General features: G+C 42.6%; 1 protein-coding gene across 1 annotated transcript in view; it reads right to left on the minus strand.

The window, feature by feature from the left end:
- ARHGEF4 (Rho guanine nucleotide exchange factor 4) overlaps nucleotides 1–16,519 on the minus strand; it is a 205,890-nt gene that overhangs the window by 48,940 nt on the left and 140,431 nt on the right.

Consider the following 16,519-nt stretch of genomic DNA (forward strand, 5'->3'; position numbering starts at 1 on the left):
CAGCACAGCCCCGAACAAGCTACAGATAATGGAGGGTTCAGAGTCTGTAGCTAGAACAAGCATTGAAGTCTCAAGATATAAGTACGAGCCTGAGAGATGTAAAATTATGGCATTTATGCTCCTTGAACAGAAGAAAATGGCACTTCATCTGTTGCACAGCCAGGAACTTTTTCCTGAAGTCTCCTCAAGGTATTAGCAAATACCCTTCAGTGTTATGTAGACCAATCATTCTTCCCATCCCTGGGCAGGTAACTGAGCATAAACTTTCTGTTCTCCAAATCTGAAAAATGTCAGTGATTAAAGAAAACATTTGCTGACATTCATCTGGATTAGGAGCTGCTGGGGCAACAGTTTCCATGACAAAGATTGAAGATGAAGTGAAAACAGATGTTGTTATCAGCACTCCTGATGACAGTCTTTGCTGTCCAAGTTACACACTATGTCACACTCAAAATTCTTGCAGAACAGGTGGAAAAAACACTTTGAGCTTGACCTTGTAGAGCTTGGATAGGAAAAGCACTAGTCAGAGTCTGGGGACACACAAACCTGCTCCTGAGCCCTAATTTCGTTCCACAGTGCAAGTGCATCTCTTGAACCTAATTGTGCCAATGGGCCAAAAAGAAAAGGGGCTAATGATTCATTAGCTTATTATTACCTGAAAGCAAAGCTCCTCAGTAATACAGAATAAACTGCTCTCAGAGGTTACAGCCAGACCTGCTAAGCTCATTCTCATCAAAGCTTTCAGTACATGGGATGGGTTGCTAAGGCTGTGCCATCCGACTACTTGTAATAACAGTGAGGTGTAAATTCAGTGTAGCAGCTCTCAGTTCAGTGCAGTAACTTGACATCAAAATGATGAGTATGAGCTATTTTTAAACTAAATACTTGCCTATTTATGTTTTGAATTCAATAAATACACACAACACAGCAAAGATGGATTCACTGTCTAAACCTGGAACTCCACTCACTGTTGATGGCAGTTCAGGACAAGGAGGTGCATATGAGCTTATGATTAAAGCAGAATTTTCTGTGCAAGTGTGGAACTACCCAACCATTCAACTTTAAGTGACATTTCACAAAAAAATGAAGCATTCTCCTAGCTTTGCTCTGACACATCACATCATTCATTATACAGAAGTTCTGTACTGAATATGTGCCAGTAGTATAGATTGCATATAAAGCAGTTCTGGGGCTAAGACCAGGTCCATTAATATAAAACTCAAAACCAGCTGAAATGCCACTGATATTATAATTTTACGCAGAGTTACCATGGTTTGCACTTAAATTTATGTTTTTAAAGACCATTGAAGTATCACTTTTTCCTCATACACTGTCTAAAAAACATTTGTCTGATAGTAATGAACAAATTTCAGTGTGTTAGTGCAGCAAGAGAAACAAATGAGAAATGTTTTTCAAAAACAAATAAAAATAAATCATTTATAAGAAGGAAGTCAGCAGTCACTTAATTCAAAACTTCCTTTGCAATCTTCTGGTCTCATGCTTTTCCCTTATTTTACACATGGCTTCATTACTTTTGCCTTATGCATCTTTTGCTATTTTCACTGCTAACAGTAATTTTCAGCTTGAAAAATGTTCATTGACATCTTTAAAGCTTTTTTGTTTTTTGCCCCCACATTTTCCTATTTGTTCTCTGGTCAGTGCTTAGATGAAAAAGCAAAAGCTCCAGGGAGATATTTATCTGTGTTACTTAAAATGCTGTATACCTCTGCTAAGTGCCTTGAAAGCTGTGCCTGCTTTTACTAGAGATCTGTTTTTCTTCTCTGATCTTACCAAGCTCATCAATTCTCTGCAGTCTCAAAACCTGCTACTGCATTTAGGATTAGTTTTCCTGACAGAAAAGTCCTGATGGACATACTGCACCAAAACCACAGTTCACAGGCAGGAGGAAGCTCTCAAACCTTGAAGCAGAGTGGCCCGAGGTAGCCATTACACATTTTCCCAAACTAAGTAATGCTGCAGGGAAGAATTAAACTAGTGAAAAATAAGAATTTGTCCTGTAGCAGCTTACATGAAAGACATGACCACAGAGAAATAAATAAATAAAACAGTAGTCTGGAATGGTGACCCAATGCACTAGAAAACCATCAAGGAAGTAGGAGAATGAAGGCTTTTAACATAGGTACTGACTTAACATGCACAGCATAAACTAGGTCAAGTAGAAGAGAAGCAAGCACTATACAAAAATCTCAAAAGACAAGTTAGCAGAGATTTCTGAAATAGTCTATCAGCCTCCTCAAGAGCACAGCACTGGGTGGACAGGCTGCTATTAAACTGCACAGCAGCTGACCCTGATGCCTCATTCCTTCCCCATCTCTGTTTAACACTGAAATCCATTGGTACAGTCACGTCTGGCCTTTCCATGTCCCTCTGAAACTGCTCTGACCTGTCCCTGCCAATCAGGCAACACCAAGGAACAACGTTCTGTCAAAAAGTAAAGCCATGTATCAATTAGCTCAGGCAGACTTCTCCATATTTCATACCTCTGTCCTGATAGATTTCACTAACTGTGGCAACAAATTCCATAGACAGGAGCAGAAGGAAGGCACATCACTAACATTTAGTACAACAACCTTCTGTACAAGTATTAAAACTCTGCTTTATACTGTTGTTAGTCCAAGCCCAAGCTCAGGATTTATGTCATTACACTACAAAAGCAGATGGATAATTCTAGCAATAGTGGCCCCTGAAAGAATGCCACATGAACCCTTTTTTATGCATCCATACAGATAACAAGGTGTCAAGAACTGACTCCATGAAGAAATATCTTGAGGTATGAAGCAGCAAAACTGGCACTGGCACTGAAACCAGCACCTGGCCCTGGTGGTCTGAGTCCAAGTGCCTGAGCAGACAGCACTTAGGCTACGTGCAAGGACAGTCACAAAAACAAAAGCGAAGAGCTCTATACAAATTTAATGAAGCTTGATCAAGGTGTCCAGGAGAAGGAGGTGTATGGGTTCACCCTGACACCTTCCTGCAGGCTTTGGGATGCAGGTATAAGCAGGCAGCAGTGGGAAGGTTCCTGGCGAGGCTCAGCTTGTGCCCCCACCTTGCTGAAAGGTGGTGCCAGGCAACTCTAAAAGAACAGTTACAGAGCTCTCCATCCCATCAGAAAGCCACTGGAGCTGTTACCAGCTCTGTGGCTTCACACAGAACAGCACTCTGTGCCTGCAGTGAGGGACAAGCCACAGCTGTACAACTCATTGCCACCCCAGCCAGTGGCCTGCAGCTGCACCCTGCTTAGAGGTACGTTGGGATAATTCAAAGGCAGCTGCCTGTACAGTAGGATTTTTACTCTTGGGAGCCACAATAAAGCCTCTCTGACACTGGGGAGCAAAACATCTGGGCTATGCTGGGACAGCCTCGATCTTCATGACCAACAGAGATGGCAGGGAGGGGAAAGAAGGGAGAAGAGGTTCTGTGTTGTTTGTCAAACTGGTGGGAAGCCAAAAGAAGTTGGGATTAGATGTTCTACTGAAGGTCTCAGAAAACAAGTGTTGACCATAGTCCAGAGTTCAGTTAGGACTAGTGTCACCTACTACAGGTTTGATATGTCTGTGCTCCTCTCTCAAAGGATGGACCCGCTTCATACATTCCAAGTGCCAGGAATTAGTGAACACAAGTTGCTGTTGAAAAAAAACCAACCAACAAACCAAACCAAAATAACCTCCAAACCCCCCATACAGCTACCTCCACCAAAAAAAAAAAAGTTAAAGAAAAGTGTTCTGCAGAAGCACAGAATAAATTTCTAGACCAGTTTCCTCAGAGGAGCTGGACACTACAGTCCCAGACTTTTAACAGAGCTCTCTCAAAGTCACAGAGGTTTCTGTCTCAGCTGGAATAAACCCCGGCAGCTCCCCACTGGCGAGGAGCTCCAGACGTGTCTGGGTCAGAAACCTGACCCAGGACTGAAGGAAAATGGGCTAGAGGCATTTTCCTAAAATGTTGCTTATCTGTTTTCATTTGACTTACAGTTTACAGCTTTTAGGGGTAAGGAACCCCTGATGATTAGGGACAGCTTGAAAAGCCAAGAGCATTTGTAGTTTATTAAAAGCACATTATATTGACAAGAGGAACAACTTTTGTGTATTTGAATTATCTTTTTCAAGTGTGTTTTTTTCAGTACCACATCCACCCATTTCATTTGTCTCTGTAGCATTTACATTTAAAATAATTCAGCAAAATAATAGTGGGAGCCTGATTTACACTCACAGAGCAAATTAATTCAGAGCTAACAACATCATCCCCTCTGCCTCACTGAGCACAGATTGCTGTGGTTGTGTGCAGCGCCCACAGGAAAGCGCAGTGCAGCTGCTGAAGGAAGTACTTCAGGAGATTGAAGATGATAAACAAGTAAAGGGAGTGTGTGGGGTGGGGAACCAAACCCAGACTACATTGCCATGTGAAAAGGGCCCCTCTACCCTCCTCTTCACCCATCCTGGACTGCTAAACCCTTGTCTCCCTTAGAAATAGCTGCCACAAAAGTGCTGCAGTCTCCATCAAGTCCTGTTCTCAATTATGTACTTCATTTATCAGATATACAGAGGTCCCTATGCAGCTGCCACAGTAAAATCCATCAGAGTGATGTCATCCCACTTCTGCCCCAGCAGTGCAATTCTCCAGCTCTTACTGTGCTGATGGACCCTCTCTCATCACTCTGCTTATGGTTGTGGGCCAGTTTAACAGGAAGAGGGAAGTCTGACAAGGAATTAGCAACAAGGGAACAATGACCAGTTAGGATGAGCTTCATGAGGAGACAAAACCCCAACAAAATAAAACAAAAAATAACCACAGATATGGTCCTTCAAAAGCAAGCTAAGGTCCTCACGATGACATTTCTGAGAAGGTAATGAAACTGTGTTAAATTAAACTCTGAGGAAGAAATCACAGCCCAGGAAGGAGAGACAGAAAATATTTCAGGGGAGAAAGCAAGCTTCATCACCTCCATTTTAAAGGAACATTAAGAAGAGAAAGCATTCTACATAACAAAATTAAATTAACATTTTGGTATAATGCCACAAACAGAATTGCTGTTGTGAATGAAACCAGTCCCTAATTAGCTGAGGTAAAGAGCAAATCTGTTCTTGAAAACAAAAAGGACAGCTCTTCACTGGAAAGCTGAGCACAGGTCCTCTGTGGGTCTGCTGGGCACATCACCCAGGGTAACATTCATCAGCAATAATGCACTGAGCCACCCACTCAGGTTTCAAGAGTTTTTAAATCCCAATTAGAATCTAAATGACTTGCAGGGAGGCTTAAGGGAGTTCTCAGCTCTCTCGGGTAGCAGAGATAATTATGGGGAAGAGCGATGTGGATTATGAATGGCTCTGCAGCTCCGACTCCCACGTCACCACTTGCTGCTCTGGCAGCTTGGCCTGCTTTGCCCTGGCAGGCACGGGGCAGAGCTGCCCCCAGCCCCTTCCTGGCTGGTGGAATGATGGTACAACTGGGAGAGGGGGAGCAATTGAAATAGTTTTGAAGAAGAGTGGAAATAACGGGGAAAACAGGTAGGAAGTCACATAAATATACTTTTTTGATCCAAAGCCTAATCCTTTGTTTAAAAATCCTTCTGTTGTACTGCACACAAACTATTAATTCACTGGCCATGTTCCCATCACAGCTACTGACTTGGAAAACAGCAGGCATGTCCTCCTGCTCCACCTATTTGTTGTTTATTTACTCAGGTCTGATTACTCATCCATACTGACGTGTTTGCTCTCATTTTTCAGGTGAATGTCTCTGGAAATGCTGTTTACTTTATGTCTGGACATGGGGACCAATTCTAGTTCAGTCCTTTAAGCCCTATCACAATCTAAACATTAAATCAATCGTAGCAATCAAAACTAGCACACAAATCCCTTCTGGTGTCCAGGCACGTTCTTTGCCATATCCTTGGTAGGATAAACAGGTTGGAATACCTGGCACATCATTTACTGTCCCAACAAGTAACCTTATTCATTGAATTGGCTGCTATTTAAAGGAGTTGGAGGAGGGGGGAGTTAGGGGGTGTCTAGATGAAACCATCCATCATAATTTTTTGAACGTTTCCTCTGTGGAATACTAAAATGGTTGCTTTTTCTGTTTGTAACAGGTAACAAACACTGACATTCCAAACTCATGTTGAATTTTCACCTGTCCATTTAGCTCTGCAGCTTAGCCCTGTGCCTGCTATGTCTGGAAGTAAAAATCAAACCCAGAACAAACTGCCCTCCCTTGAAGCAAACACCAGCACCACCAACAGCAAAGCTGCCCCTTCATCAGACAACTGAGTCCCAAAATACTGACAGGCTGCTGGCTGGGGCACAACACATCTGACACTGCCTGGAGGGCGTGCTCAGAGTCCATTCGGATCAGCAGTGTCCTCGGGGGAGCTTTTAGCTCACCTGCAAAGATGAAAATACCACAGCCATGTATCCACATCCACTCATTCTTACCCAGAAGTGCAACAAAAACTGAGGAAATTCAAGCAAATGAACCAGGAAACCAGAACAATAGTTATTTACAGTGGGCAACACCTACTTCAGCAAACATAGGAGGTAAAGCAACATCAAAGAGTGTTAGTGCAGCTGACAACCCTGACAAACATGGATTGGACAAGATTTTGTCAATAACATTTCAGGCATTTATTTGTTTTATCTGTTTATTTTTAGGAGAGCATCTGCTCCAGATGAATGCTCCAGATTTTCAAAACCTTGTAGGTATATCCCACAGGTTGGAAGATCAGCAACCTGGCAGAAAGAGACACACTGTTTTCCTAAAAGATTATTCCCACAGGTTCCCCTATACGATCACAACACCTGCCACTACTTCAGTGCATGGTTACACGTGGCATCCCTCCTAAAGTTTCCTTTGGGTTTCTCTCATCTTTTCCTTGCACAAATGTATGAAACTTGCCTGTGGGAACAGGCAAACAAAAGAGCCACTGTCTTACTGCTCTGCCTTCACTTAATCTGAGGTTCATCTGAACCAAAGCCCTGGTGCATCCTCAAGCATCCCCCAAAGTCTGTGTTTGAATCTTGTTTTTCTCCTCCAGAAAAAAAAATACAAAAGAGCCTCAAAGACTTCAGACAAAACCAATACTTCTAGTCATCACCAGTCCTCAAAAGAAGACTTTGAATGGAAAACATTCCGCCATTCTCTGAGGAATTGTTATTCCTCCTACCTCTGCAGCTACTTTCCAAGGATTTAAGTGGAGTTTTCTTAATGCAAGTGTGGTTGTGTCCCAAATCTCACGCTGCCCTTGTCTGTTTTAATTACATTGATTTAGCCATGATGTTTGCTTCACTCTGAAACAACTTCCTAAGAACACTCCCTGAAGAGTGTTAGAAACCCAAGTTCTGGTGGGCTCTCACAGAGCCTCCTTTCTTGTACCTGTTACTTTATTAAACAAAGGAAAGAATTCAAACACATTGTAGGAAATTCCAGTTGATTTATATTTCCAAAGATTCTGTGCTTTTAATATGTCTTTACATTCAAGCTCACTCTCAGAAGACCAACAGCTCTGAAGCTGAGTCTTTGCTAAAGATTTTGTTGCAAAAAAGCAAATAGTTTTCTTCAGTCTTAAGTCACGGTCTAGAAACAAGAAAATTCCCCTATACTCTAAGCTTTAGCTACTGGCCTGGAAAAGACCACACTGTAAAGAATGGTTAAGATGATTTTTATGAAGAATTGTCACTAGGATGTAAAACAATTCATATCATGAAAGTCTATGAAATGTTGCACTTGGTCATGCCAACTTTGCATGGAAAAAGACAGACAGGAGTCTTTCTTATAGCAGCATAATCCACTTTATAACTGGAATGACTAAAAATGAAGAATTGCTTTCATAATAATTTAAAGCCTTGACAATGCAGCCACCTTTGGTTAGAGCAAAACTAACTCCCGAGCCTAAAGGAGGCCTGCAAGCCCAAAGCCAGTTTAACCAGCTGATTGGTGACACAGATGCACTGGGCACGGGCTGTTTCCAGCACAGTCAGCACAAAGAGCCACTGCCTGGCACTTGTGAAAAGCAGCCTGTTTATCTAAGTGTCTGAAGATGGATTTAAGAGGCTAACTTCGAACACTTAAATTTGAAAAATGTGACCTTTGTTTTTTCCCAGAATTCTGCATAATGCCATAAATCTAGTCTTTATCTTTGTGAAGCTATCCAGGCTGACAAGTGGCTTATATCTGTGACCTTGGACCACAGAAGTAATTAAAAATGAATGCCATGAGAAGACTTTCAATTGCTCTTGTGCATTATCAAGTGTAAGTCTCAAGGGGCAGCAAGATTGTTTTGTTGACATTATTTTGAATGACCAGTCTTCATGTAAGACACAACACATCTTCTAGTTTCATGATGGGGATGCAGTCTTTTCATTAAAAATACTGCTAAAACTACTTTACCTTTAGGAAATCCCTCTGTCCCAGTTTATTTTTTAATCTGAGTTCTAAGAAAATCCCTGAGATCAAACTACCATATATTTCTGAAGGGAAAACAGAAAATCAAGGATTAATATTATTTAACTACAACAGCCACAATAGCTAAGGGATGAGGCTCTTTGAGCATATGTTTGAATCACGCAATACTGTACAAACAAAGGAGTCAAAATCAGGCTCTGAGTTAGTCAGGGGATTCTTTGGTGTTATTCAGAACAGATTTGAGAGATCAGCTCTGAGCAAGCTACAGGACATGGGCAAGTGTAATCCAGTCTTTATATTGTGAATAGACAAAGACACAGGAGCATCTCCACTGGAGGATGGGTGCACAACAGCAGGGCACCAGGTCAGCTCAGTTTAGAGGGGCCTCAGGGACAGAGACAAGGTGGACATTTCAAACCCACTCAGACATTGCATATTTACTGTTTTGTCAGTGTAAACTTTGCTGCTGGAGTCCAGGACTGACTGGCTTTAATATTCAGTGGCTGTGTTGAAGACTAGCTCTACAAAGCAATGAAAGAAGGTTGGAGCACAGGGGTGACCTGGATGAGAGTCTCCTGCCCTCGTTGCTTGGCTGGAGTGTGCTTCACACCAGACCCAGCTGCAGGCCCCACACCAGTCAGCCCTCACTACCCCTCCTCCTCAGGGACTCCAGACCTCCCTGATATATGTCATATATGTGAAAGACTTTGCACCAAAATAACTTCAGATTGGGAATGGATGGCAATATTCATAGGAACTATACAGAAGGACAGGCCTTACAGCTTTATATTTTTGACACTGTTCTTACTGGAGCAGGAACAGAGCTGTCCCGTGTGAAGTGTTTGCTGCCTGGGAGCCTGAGGGTGCAAATAGGATATATTACTGCAAATCAAATGTAAGGAATTATGCTCAAGATACTGGACCTATTGATTGATGCCTCTCAATAAATTTTCAAATATCACAGGGACAAAAGGAGACTTTATGTTCAATAAAATGTGAACTGGTGTGAGAAGGTACCTTATTTCAGAGTGTTTTCACAACCTTCAGCTCCAGGTCTGAATTGTTGCTGGATGTGACCGATGCAATCTCACCCTACAGCAAAAAAACTCCTCCAAGGAAAACATTATTCTTCTTGAAATATATCAAGTATTCAATTCAAAGCCATTATTAATCAACCTTTTAAATAGAGAAAGCATTCTGTCAAGGTCACATTGGTCAGGGTGCCTTTAATAGTTAAATTCATCACTTAGGATGTTTCCTGTAGGCTTCAACAAGGAAATCAGAACAGCAGAATTGATAAGATCAGCATTTCAGCAAACTGTGAGCCTGAGATGCTAAGTGTGCATTTTGAACTATGAATGCCAAATGACACGTTACCACTTACAGATCATTGGAAGCAACACAGAACATTTTGGAAGCTTTGAAAACTAATTTAAAAGTTGAACCCATCCCCAGCTGGAGATGGTAAAATTAGGTGGCAAATATAATCTCAATATTAATTAACAAAAGCTGAACAAGGTCTCTTAGAAAGGTAAGAGAAGAAGAAATCTTTTCAGAAGTGAAATTACCTAAAGCAAGTCCATCCTTCTTTTGGCCAGGACATCCTGCATTCAGCCAAATGCAGCTGTACCTAAGGCTCATATCAGAAAAGGACACTCTTCCAGAGGAATGGCTGCAGCACTCAAAATCATTGTTGCAAATTTTACAGCAGTGGTGTAACTTGTTTGCAAAATCAACCCAGGCTAAAACAAGGCCAGTCCTTTCCAGAGCAAGTCTCTGTGTGTTTTAGTGCATTGCACTGGTCAACAAACCTTCAGTTCTTTATCATTTGTTTGAGCTCATGAAACAAGCACAATAATCTTTTCACTTAAAGGCAGGTATGTCAAATATGATCTTTAGTGTGTTTAGCCAAAATTTAAAACATTTAATTCCACAGTGGCACTGTTACTGTTTCCATTTACTAATTGATTCTTGTGTAGATCCCATATGCCACCAGTTTTGATAGGACAATACTTTGTTTTTGAACAGAAACTGTACATTTATCATTTGTCAACCCTCAGCTTTTCCAAAGCAGCTAAAAAATAAAATAAAATAACTTGCTCCAGACTCACAATTTCAGAAACATGTTCCAATTTTCCAGACTTCTCTCCAGTGACACTGGAGAGGTCTGACTGAGGGGCAGGGAAAAGAAACAAGGAACCCAAGCCCCTTGCCATCAAGCTTTAGGAGTGCTCAGTGTACAGGATTACCTTAAGTCTCAGATACACTGGAGGGAGTGCTGTGGTTTACTGGTTACACAGTGACTTGGTCCTTCAGTGTCTAAAAATAATCACTGTGCCTCAGAACTAAAGCAAATGGTGAAGGAATTCTTCCAGCAACAACTTGCTAATTTAGAAGTCAAATTTAAATTCACCTTATTTTCCAAAGGTCTTATGCCTGATGCATGTTCATTTAGGATGACCAATCTAGGCATCCAGTTTCTCCTTTGCCTGACGATTTAACCAAGCTGATTTCTCTATTTTTGCAGCCAAGTTTTTGCCTGAGCTTTACTCTCATAGATCAAAATTTTATGTTTTGAACAAAGCAACACAAAAATCCCATGTTCTGGTATCTTAGTATCCTTATTCCATTTCAAAATGAAGTTTCAAGGAAAACAAAAACAATCTTCCCATATTTATAAAAATATTATTTTCCCCAAACAGAAAACTGCTACGGAGCATGATGTGGTTGAGGTATATTTAAAATTGCAATGAAAAGGCTACGTGTAAGTATCTGTGCATTTTAAGTTGACTGGATGAAATATAAACACAAAATCTGTCACTTTAGATTATATTTCTGTGAAACCAAGCTCCTGGCTTATTTTCATATTCATTGTGAATGGTTCTGTGCAGGAACATCTTCTTTAAGTTAAGGTATAGCTCTTGTCTCTGTCTTGTAAATTTAAATAACTATTTTCAGCTTTGGTGGTATTCCCCTGCACCAGAAGCTCAACTTCATCATTTCTGAGTGACAGCCTATGTAATGCAGGATTATTACATCAAAGGGCAACACTGAAGTATCAATAAAGGAAAGAGGCCCCCAGGAGACTACTGTCAAAAGATATAAATTTCTTCCTCCAATATGAAAACAAAAAAACAAACCACCTCTAAAACGAATTCCCAGAAGATGCCTGTCCAGCCTGGAAAGCCATCCATCTTTGCTTTGACAGTGGCCAGTGCTCTCAGCACCAAGAACATTTGTTTTACTTGACAAGTACGGGGTGTGTAAAGAGCGACCTGGAGAGACCAAGAGGAGGGAAACCCCAGCAGGGCAAGGCACACACGGCGTGGGACTGCTCTGCACACCAGCCAGGTCTGCAGTGCCTCATCTTAACAGGCACTGATTTTTCCCCAAAAGCAGCCATGGGAAACATTGGTCTAGTGCTTCTCAGTTTCTGCAAAATCCAGAGTTCAAGGACAGATGAGAATAGTGAGAGTCTTGTTGATTTATTCTAAAGGAGATTTAAAAGAGAATTATTCTCGTGATTAAAATCACAGAGTGAAGCACGTAGCACATGCTGGGGATCATGGAATTTTAGCATGCTGTTAAAATTCATGACAAAATTTAGGATGCATTTTGAGTCCAGAGGGCCATTTGGGTGCAGCCCTGGCAGATATTCCAGGCACATCCCTTTGGTGCTGGGCACGCTGCATTCCCAGCGTGTGGCTGGACTGCAGCGCTCCGTGTCAGCCTGACTTGGGGGTGATGCCGCAGTGCAGCGCCTCTGTGAGCGCCTGGGAGAGCAACATGATTAACACACCTCATCCCCTACCCCGGCTGGGGATGGCCAGCACTGCTGGCAACTGCGGGCCTCTGCAGGACCTGGCAGACAAGTGCAGAGGATACTCTTCAGCCATTCCGGTGTTGCCCCTTCTACTCACAGACTGGCCCAAAGCAAACTCACAGATCTTTACAAACTGCCTTTTTGTTATTATCAACAAAATGTGTTGATCCTCGGTTCTCCCCTTCTTTCTTCTGAACAAAACCAAAAGATGAGGGAAATAGGGACCCACATCACCCTGTTGCAACCTCCCCACCTTCACTGGCCTCAGCTTTGTGAGCTCTAAATCCCACCGCGTTAGCCAGCAGCCCCTCCAAGGAGGGCATCCTGCAGCTGGCAGAGCCATTACACGTGCAGGTGATGTATATAAATCTCTTCACAATCCTGTTTCCTCACACCTTGATTAATTACATTTCTGTCTGCCTTCTTTCCTTTCAAACACAAATGTAAAGGACAGCCTCCGAAAATGGGATGTTTTTCCCCTTTTGAGTCCCTTTCTGAACTCAGCAGGTGCAATTCCACTGAGGGCAGGAAACTGCCATTTCTAGACTCTGTTCCTGGCGTCTGCTTATCTTTCCTGCTGAAAACGTAGCAAATGTCATCAAAGTGTATCAGAAGTTAAACAATCCCCTTGACTCCAGTACCCCTTTGCTGTAAATACAGTCTGAGCTTGTTTGAACTGGAAATTGCCGTTCTTGGGAATAATTGCTCTGTACACAGCACTGCCTCCAATCGATCCCAGGACACATTTTCTGAGCTGTCTGAGTTTTCATTACTAACCTCACAGTAACCTTAAAGGTTTGAGCTCTTTCTCTGCAACAAACTGCAGAGATCCTTTGCTGCATAATCTCAAAAATGTCAACAGCAAAACAATCAGAACAGACACGACGGCACTTGCCTGATTTCAATATAGTGTGGCATTTCCAGCCTGATAAAGGTTAGAGAGCTCTCTGAGAGGGGAAAGAAAAACGCTCCCCATGTGCACATCTCTCTTTCAGTGGTGAACAGATTGAAACTAGATGGGAGGGAAAACAAGAACAGATGAATTCACAACTAGACAAGGTAGTAACAGAGAGATGATGAAAAGTATAATTAGTACCTCTATTCTAATTAGTACTCTAAAGCAACAAAATAGCGTCCTTTGATGTTGGCCCTCCCAGATGTTGGCTGAGGTGAAAGCAATATTGTTGGCACAATCTGTGAATATTTCACTTGTCCCCATCATTTCTCATCACATTCTGCAGTGGTTGGAATCACCAAAGGTATGAATTGTCACTTCAGAGTGGGCTTGGGTACTAAAACCCAAAACCCAGGAACTTCTGGCACCCAAATACTGTAGTTGTGATCATCACAGTTCCAATGGCTCCACCACTAAATCTGCAGCATCACTTTTTAGTCAACTTCAGTTTAATCTAGCCTTTTAGGAGGCAGAGAAGCATATTATCAAGATGATACTGTTTTGAAAAATGGGTTCTGAGACTGGTAAAAGAAACTGGGGTTGATGAAGAAATTGGTAGGTTTTCTCAGGTCCAAAATGATGGCAGCTGAAGAACTGACCTGGACATTGTGAGGAGAAGGCTTCTATGCTGCTGGTGACAGTGCTGAGGCATGGCTGTGTACAGAACATATTTGATTCTCCTGTCCCTGGCTATTGCCAGAACCAGTGAAATCTGCTAAACCCAGGAGAGATGAGTTTGGTCTGTGTGAGGATGAATTCTTGGCTTGACAACTATTTTCCTCTCCCTTTTGGGGAATGGAAATAGTGTGAACTCAATCTCACCACAACTGATGCTAGTTCCTCAGTTTGTTCCTCAGAATAATCACAATTAGATCTCCCTTTGGAAAATAACTGCAGGGAAAGGAGAAATCTGCATCTAATTCAGTCTCCTGTCAATATTTTGCTAGGCACAAAAATCAACATCTTCAGCATGGTCACAGAATTGATTACCTGGAAATAGGAGTTTTAGGCGAAAAAAATTCTCACATTAAAATTCCAGATATTTCCACAGTCGACAACAAAAGCCAGAATCACACAGTGTGCAAAGAGAGCCCAGAGCAGACACTATCCCTAAGGCACCATAAAGGTGAGATCACACCAGGAGTCAGCAGCAAGAGAAGGAATCATGCAGGACTGCTCAGTGGGCTCACAGCTGACCACCCTGTCTTCCAGCAGAAAGAGAGCAGCAGCAGCAACTTTATCAAATATTAGCAAGCAAAGGGGAGGGAGGGATTGGGTTGTTTCATATCCTGAACAGATTTTCCTTGCCCAAAAAGGACCCATAATGCAAAACATATTTCCCCCGACTTACTAATTTATACATCCAGCATCAGTGAGTGAGGCTGTTATTACTCATACCCTCAGTAATCTCACTTTTCTCTGTGTTATATGGAAAAAGCAGAGCTAGACCAAGCTGAATAGGAAGGCAAGCAAAGAGAGAGCCCTGAGTATCACAGTACTGGTTTACTCCAAATCACTAGAGTTACATCATTTTCCTTTCCCACACTAAGGCACATCTACAAACAGAAAATTATCTTCTGCTTTTAAGAAGGAGCTTTAACATTTGTACTTACCCTATACCCCTTCCATCCATGATTGTCCCTCTCTAATACCCTCATGATTCAAAGTTCCTTTCCCTCCTGATGAGGAAGGATCCATCTTCCAGCATACTGTCAGGGCAGAATATTTTCTAAATACATTGTTAGTGCAGTGCAGCATAGTACAAACCTTTGAATGTGCCACTCCTCATCTTTCTATTCCATTTACTCAATTTATTAAGAAAAAAAACCCCAACTCCTAAAAGTACAAATACTATATCTGCACTCAGGATATTCTAAAATTTCTCCTAATCTGCCACCTTTCCTTCTCAGAATCACTGGTTAAGCACTTGTCATAATTTGAAATTGCCCCCCCCGAGAGGCTGGGGGGCTCAGAGGTGATCGGGTGCCAGGGCAGTGTCCCCTGGAGAGCCAGTCACTGTCCATGTTGTTCGCTTCTGCTCAAAATCACATATCACAGCCCCGGGAGCTGTTGGCAGTTCTGTCTTGGTTGTTGTGCTGTTGGTGTCTGCTGTGTGTAGGCGTTGAAGGCCAGGGGGTGGCTGGGCTCCTTCTCTCCCCCTCCAGGGGGAAGAGGGGAGCCCTGCAGCCCCCTGACTCTGCCTAGGCCAGAGTTGGAGACAGCATTGAATGAGTGCCTGTTTGTGAGGGATGGACTCACAAACAACTGGTAAGTGGGAGGGAGAGGCAGGCCCTGTGGCCAGGCCCTCTTCTCCTCCCCACCTTTGCAGCCAGGCTGCAGAGCAGGGCTGGTTTTCCCTCTCGCTGTCCAGTGAGAGTGGATTGAGGCTCAGCACTGCAGCAGAGCCAGGTGGACGGGCCGGAGGAGGCTCCATTGCTGGGGAGACAATCCCAGGCAAGAACTGGAGACGGACCCCAGAGAGAGAGAGGGGCCCAGAGGATGTCCCTGCCATGAACTAAAACGCAGGACAGCTGAAAACCCAAGGAGAAATCAACAGTCCAGGACACAGACCCTTGATAAGCTGAACTACACTGCAGCAGCCTACAACCGAGGTATGAGAGGGAGAAATCACCAGCAGCAGAAGAGCAAGGACTCAAAGCTGTCTTCTTGGACTTCATGAGGAGGAGAGACTGCAACAAACAACTAGAACTTGGTGAGGGGGGAGTGTTCAGGAGCCCAGAACACTCCCACGGCAAAGACTGGGTAAAGTATCAGCCTTGAAAAGCTGCTCCTGGACTAAAGTTAAAGGAGGGGCTTGAAAGGACTGAGTGACAAAAATGTAAATATATATATATATAGTTGCTTTTAGTTTGTACAGTATATTTATTTGTGTAAATAAATGTATATACTTCCCCCTTCCCCTACAGAAGCCTCTGGCCTGAAAGTTTCTCTCTGGTGTTAGGATAAATTGTGGGAAGGGGTGGGGGAAAGCCTGGAAATTGGATTTTGGATTTCTAATGTGGCTCAAACTGCCACAACACTGCAAGGAAGGCAAAATCTTTGACCAAATCCACATACTCTTTACCCGTACATCATCTGTAGGCTTTTACAGGATGATACCAGCCCCACAGCCACAATTAAAATGCTGTAGAAGGGGCAGATTCCTTCTTGCTGCCACTCAACTTAATATATATTAATCTCCACTGTAGCAATAAGAGAGGATTTGGGCCTTGGAAACAACATATGAAGCCACATAAATATGTTCCAGAAATAGTTTGAAACAATTCAACTACTGGAAAAAGCCTCTTAAATCTCTGACTAAT

This window comes from Pseudopipra pipra, chromosome 10 (genome assembly GCF_036250125.1).
Source record: "Pseudopipra pipra isolate bDixPip1 chromosome 10, bDixPip1.hap1, whole genome shotgun sequence".
Lineage (NCBI taxonomy): Eukaryota > Metazoa > Chordata > Aves > Passeriformes > Pipridae > Pseudopipra > Pseudopipra pipra.